Source organism: Callionymus lyra, chromosome 7 (genome assembly GCF_982586985.1).
Source record: "Callionymus lyra chromosome 7, fCalLyr1.hap1.1, whole genome shotgun sequence".
Classification (NCBI taxonomy): Eukaryota; Metazoa; Chordata; class Actinopteri; order Syngnathiformes; family Callionymidae; genus Callionymus; species Callionymus lyra.
Window position 1 is genome coordinate 24,834,409 of NC_141824.1, and position 7,225 is coordinate 24,841,633.

The window sequence follows — 7,225 nt, forward strand, 5'->3', positions numbered from 1 at the left end:
ATCAAAGGTTATAGGAAGTGTCTGTTGGTTCCAAGGTAAAGAGGACGGAGATAGTTGACAAACAGAAACAAGAATAGCATGTTTTGGTGTTGACTATACAGCAGCCTTTGTATCAGTTACCAAACAAATGTACAAAAACTACAGACTGTCTTGTACCATTGTCAGTTGGTAACCCTATATTTTATTTAAATATTTATTGAAACATCCACGAAACAGCCAAAGATAAACGCAACATGGTAAGCATATTTATTTCAATTCATGTATTACTTATTCGGATCGCAACTGGAATGCTCAGAACTCGGCTGATTCCCACCTCCGAGTTATGAATGCAGTTGTGCTTGGAAAAAAACTTAGGTTACTTAGATTCACCAGAAAAGACGTAACTTGACAGTTGACTGGGTTGAAGCCTGTTTGGTCTCTTCCTGTCAGCTGTTTCTTTACATGTCAACAGAGGGTCTTACCGCAAACAATCTTTTCTTGTTAGGTCAAATTAAAGACTTTTCCTTTTTCATTAACACTGACGGCATTGTTCATTTTTGACTTTATTTTAGCGATTTTTACTTCACACATATGTTTCAGCTAACTGTGGAATTTCTTGGCGCATACCAAAGGACACCCTTGGTTAAAAAGAACATTAAACGCTTAAACATTTGCAGGCATAGAACTTCCACACATGTTTGCTGCATCTGTTTCATTTTAGTTTAATATACCTTCACTTGTCAAATATTTAGAAGAGTATTTCAAATTATAAAGCCATGTTTACTTGTAGATTCGTTTACTGTTTTAAACAACATCTTATTTTAGCCAACATGTGTGACCCATCCCCCGTCTCACCTAGACGTGCTGAGCTGAGCTTGTTAAACTGAGGCACTCGTGTACAAACCAGCGCTAGCAAGAGAGATCATTCAAAAAATGATATTTAAAAGGAGTTCTCATTTTTTTTCCCCTTTTGGAGAGAGGAGGAGTATCTAATTCAATTCAAAACAATATATTTAAAGTTGATTCATTTTGCTAATAAAAGCAATGTTAACTACACATTTAATTATTGTTATTATCCTGTAATTTTGCTTAACAGGAAGCACAAGAAGTGTGTCCTTAATATCGATTTTAATTATTCTGCATGTTTTGTCTCGTGATGATGACAATGCAATAGTTACCTGCTCCGTGACTCACAGCTCTACACACCCTGTTCTTGTGCTACATTGGGTCGATTATTCCGTCAGCACTTGCATTAAAAGGTTTAAAACAAACATTTGGCTAAGCTCGGCCAGACTATCAGGCGAGACAATACAAGGGCCGTGAGCAGATATCATGAGAACACGGTGTGAGAGTGGGGGGCAGGGGGCGACCTTCATGTGGCTGAGGTCGATCAATAACACACAAAGAGCCTTGTGGTCATTATGGACTTCATTTAGAGATGCAAATTCTCTTTTCTCACTTTCCATCTCCTTCTCCCTCCCAGATAGTCACAGCTGAAGACCATCCACACTGAATAGGGTTCTGCTCAAGGTTTCTGCCTGTCATAAGCAAGTTTTTCCTCGTCACTGTCGCTCACTATGATCGACCTGGACCTGTTTCCTCTACTCAGAGTAATTTAAAACGCTGACATTTGAAATAATATTGAAATGAAATTGCATTGACAGTGTAGTCAACACAACAACTACACAATCAGTAAAGTCCTGTTTTCTTCCAGCGCTCTGATTGAGGTCAAGATCGGAAGTAATGTTCAAGTATTTATTACCTCTCTGATAACCAACAGGGTTTTTTCAGTTCAACCGTTCAGCGGCTCTTGGCTCACATCTTATCACTAATTATCCGGTCTTCACGAGGTCAGCCTGAAACTATGAACCTGTGGATGTGAATGGATTATTCTAAAATTGGCTTATTTTTGTCTCTGCAGTTATGTGCCAGCATAACTGGCTGCCCAAATCCGCCTGTTGATCCCACGCTCCATTCTTCATTCACTCGTGAACAAGACCTTAAGGTACTTAAACTCCACTACTTGGGGCAGGATCTCATCCTCAACCCAGAGAAGGCTTCCCACCTTGCTCCGTCTGAGAATCATGGACTTGGAATTGGAGGTGCTGATCCTCATCCCTGCTGCTTAAAATTTGATTGTGAACCTTTCTAGTGAGAGCTGAAGTTAACGCTTTAATGAGGACAACAGGACCATGTCATCTGCAAAAACCAGTGACCCTCCAAACCGGACTCCCCTCAACGCCCCCAGCTACACCTCGAGAAACTCTGGGTGGATCCTTGGGGCCCTGCCTTCGAGCAGCAACGTCCATCATGTCTACGTCCTTGAAAGACATGATGGTGGGCTTAAGGAGGTCTTCGAAAGTATTCTTTCCAACGACCAATTACGTCCTGAGAAGAGTAAGTAAGTAGGTAAGTAATTTTTATTTATATAGCGCTTTTCCAGACCAGGGTCACAAAGCGCTTAAACAATCAAAACAATACTCAAAAAAGTATATACTTTAAAGATCAAGATAATACTGAGAACAACACAGGAGTTCCAGAAAATCAAGGAAAAGCCTGAACAAATAGAAACGTCTTAAAATGTTTCTTAAAGGAGTCAGTAGATCCATCAAGCGCAAAGAGAGAGGAAGATTGTTCCAAAGCTTAGGAGCAACAGCCTGAAAAGAGGGAAGCATCACCACTGTATAAAGTGTTGAGAGCGCACTGTCTCCCAAACCTGAGACGCCTGATGGCTGTCGTTCTCTATGGCCAGGATTTTTGTCTCAGCTACTGCTGAAGCTGGCCTGCTGATACCTACCAGCTATTTCAAAAGACCCACAGCCCAAAGAGGGCAGATAGGCCTCTTTCTTCAGCTTGATGGAATCCTTAACACACAAGCTCCATCAGAGAGATGACATTCCATGTCCCTGGATCTAGCTTCTGCAACCAGAGATCGGCTCGCCAAGGTCCCCGCTTTAGGCTCACGATACACCGTATTATTGAAATAATTACAATCACAGATAAACAGAATATTTACCCGTAACTCAGATTAATAGGACTTCTGTCAGAAAGAAAGTACTTGAAGTACTAGAAGAAGTCATCTAGCCTTCCAAAAATACTTTTCTCTTGAAATACAGGAAAGAGAAGTTTAACGGTAAGTCCTTGTGTTGAAACTTCATCAGTTGGGACCAGATTAGATGGGTATCAAAAGTTCCCCTTTTCAATGGCAAGTTCTGTAGGATAGAATAGAATAGAATAGAAAATCTTTATTCATCCCCAGAGGGGAAACACACTTTTACAACAGCACAGTTGAAAAAAAAAAAAAAAAGAAGAAAAAAAATATATATATATATCTGATCTGATTAAATCTCTGGTTTACGTCGCCTGAAGTAATAAACATCTGATTCTTCTGAGGATATCTTAGTTTCTGCACCACCTTTAGGACGTCACAGAGCTCCTTCACAACCTCCAAGTGCCAAACTATTTTATAGTGAAGGAGAAAACAGCCCCAATAGGTTTAAGTTAGTGAGTTTAATGAAGTTTTTTCAGTAACAGTATCAGTAACAATTAGCAGTTAATTGTAAGATGTATTATTTAGATGAGAAACCGACATGTTCTCTGAACTACTCTAACATGTGTTCACATTTGTATGAGTCATACTGTCTATATATACCTTTGGGCTTTACTAATTAAAGTTACCCTTCATCATATTGAATCAGCACTAAAACAAACTCACATTTGCTTCCCGGAGAAGTTTCTGTGTCCTTGTCATATTGAGGGAAGTCAAAAGTGTTTCAAATGAGGCCGATAGCTGTAAGACTTTTTCTCAGACAACTTGGCAAAATGTTGTGATCAAGTTTGAACGTTGCAGGCGTTCATGAGCAAGTCGTCAGTCTAGCCGGGCTCTTGTAAACGTCTTGCAGCGAGAACATATGGAGGGAACATGCGGAACAATAAAAAAAAACAGGTCAGGTTTAGCTCGGGCTGTGATTTGCTGGTATTCCCACTCCCTCCTCGACACGCCTTCCAGTTCTGCTGTGAAGTAACAGGATACTTGGAATCCTACAGTTGCTTCTTATCTAACTCCCACTATACTTGCCTCAGAGGTCTTCTTTGTGCAGGGTCTCAACCCTCCGAACTAGACGGAGAAAAGAGCGACTTGTTCTACTTGTTAGCTTCTTCAAGCAAAGAACAAGATCAGACAGATTCCTGTCGCCTCACACAACAAATTAAGTCGATTTTCACATGATTTAGTGCTTTATTTGTGATGAAAATCCAGAAACTTGCAGCATTTTACTGCTCTCGCTGGCAAGTTATGAATCGTGTTTTATGGCAAACCGACCCTGATTCTCTGGTCACGATCAAACAACTCTCTTCATCGTTTCATTTTGATCGTTGGAACAGCAGAATTCCCTCATTACCCATTTTACCTGAATTCTAAAATATCATCTTTTATCTCCTTTATGATAAATAATACACAAAAAAATAAGACTTGGGGTGAGAAAAAAAAGAAAAGAGATGGAGCTTTTCAAAAAAATGATATTTATCTAGAAGTGTTCAACAGTAGTTAAGGTAAGGTAAGGTAAGGTAAAACTTAACGCCACAACATTAGAATATGAATTAATGGTGCAAGCATGTGACTCGAGGCTGCTCCATTATAAAATTCTCCATTCAAGTCATTTTGGGAAGAAGTTGGATAAAGATTCCTTATAATTAGAGCGAGGGACTAGTCTGAAATACAATAATTTAATTAAGATTTATTTTTCTTTTAGCATGTTCTGTCAGAGGCTGTCACAGCTTGATGTGCAAGTGATACGATCGAGAATAATAAACTGAAATAATAAATAAAAAAATTAACAAGTGGCCGAGATCTTTAAGCTGTTTTCTACTATCACCAAAGACAAAGTAATTAAGAGTAAGAGTAATTTATCTAATCAATCTTAATTATATCTGTGTTTTTTCCCCTTTATCCAAATTAAATTCCTTTCCTTTAATATATATAGTATATAGTATATATATATATATATATATAGTTTTACTCATATTAGAATTATCTATAATAATCAACATTATCCTAGTTTAAACATTGGCCATTGTAAAGGTCACAAAAATGAACATTAATCCACTTTAATTTTGAGTCATCCATCCAGCGGGCCACATAAGAATTACTTGGTGGGCCAGATTTGCCCCTGGACCATGAGTTTGATCAACAGTTGATCTATAGGGATATACAGTATATATTTATTATTATTACAAATAGCAACATTGTAATTGCCAACCACAAATGAACATACACAGGAATTTAACACTGTAAAGTACACAATAGTATCTGTAGTTAATAAAATGGATAAACACAACTATATGTAAATAATACTACAAAAGGTCCAAAGGCACCAATTGTTATTCAGCATGTCAAAGTTTTAGACAAATGATACTAATAAAAGAATAAATTAAGAGTTTGAACATGAAACCCTAAACAAAACTGCAAGATTCTCTAATAACGAAGGTGTTAAGTCCATCAATAAGTAATTGACGCAATAAACGCATTAATAAATAATAAATGAGATGACAAGTTAAGAGCAAACAAAGGATTAGAGACAAGCACAACAGCATACAAAGATGAAGGAAGACAGTTAAAAGACAAAACCTAGACACAATCTCTAAAGTACACAAACCTACGTGAATGATATTTTCACAACTTAGTCACTATTTTTTTCTAATTAGACTGCATTAGTGGAGTAAACGTAAGAATATTATCTCTGGTTTATAATCTTCTGTTAGTATGTTCTGTTTCACTATCCAACAAATTGAATATTTCATTGTTGTACAAACCACTGAGACTGAAACTTTTGAAGATGAAAATGCTTTTTTATATGGTTAATATATTTTATATTGAGATTAATTTACTTTAGATCTAATGTTTCGGGGGTTTTTTTGTTCACTTTAGAAACATCGCTAAAGACAATATGTTTCTATATAATTAATATTTTGTCTAAGTACTGACTTCCTGGTGGTAAATAAATGATTGTTTTAAAAAGTTTTGGTAAAAAGGCCATTGTCTTTTGCAACAATTTGGTCATTGAACTAATCAACACATAACAAGTTCTCGACCCGACATCGTAAATGATCTCTAAAGACTTTGGACAGCTTTGTTTGTGTCTGTTAGGAGTTTGTTTCCGGCAAACATGTTTTAAAGGATTTCCTTTTCACACTGTCCACAACTATGTTTGATGTACTGTTTGTCACTGGTCAGTCAGTTCTAGGTACTGATAAGGTTTTACTTATTTCAGACCATAAAGGGGAGATACTAAACATGGATACGATTTTTGTGTATTGAAGGTAACTTTTCGTCTGAGACTAGATTATTGTACCTGAGTTCCTCGCCTTTTTCAATATATGCTACATTACAACAGCAACAGAACATTATATGAGCATATTGATGCTATCAACTCTATCACAGCCTTTTGTATTAAACCAACTCTGCATGAGCACATATGTTAGTGTCAGTGATGTGTAGTGTTAGCGTTGTATTAGCATTAGCATTTGCACCAGCTATGGGTTGTGTTAGTATTGCATTATAATTTGCGTTAGCACGAGTGATGTGTTTCATTAGCATTTCATTAACATTAGCATTAGCTTAACGGTTGGCACCAGCAATGTGTTGCGTTAGCAATTCATTAGCATTTGCATTAGGGCGAGTGATGTATTGCATTAGCATTGGATGTTTGTTGCTCTTTGCACAATTTATGTCCTTAATTAGAATTTTATTTGCATTAGCATTTGCACTAATACAAGTACATTTATTTTTATTTGCATTGATTCTGTGACTGTGTGAGGACAAGTTACACATTCATGTTGGTTTGCATCTTTGTGTTGTATTTTGGTGTGCTTATTTTTTGTGTGCTCATATTTATTGAGAGCTTTGTTGCCAGTGTTTAAAGTAATGCTTTGTGTTAGCATGACTATTGCATTAGCGCTTGCATTAGCATGATCAATGGGTTGCGTTAGCATTGCCTTGATATTGTTTTTTCTTTTTTTGTGTTATATTTTACTGTGCTCGTTTTTCTATTGCGTTTTCTTCGAACTTGAACTCTTGTTTTGTTTTTTTTATTCAGTCTAGTCTAGGCCTCTTTGCTGAGGCTGCTGTCCACATAACTCGACCTACAATAGGTCAAAGAGAACAGATGTGAGTTAGGGCTCAAATAAAAAAAAAGGTAAAATAATCAATGCTCTTCACATCTACACAGGTTGCATTATCCTACTGAAT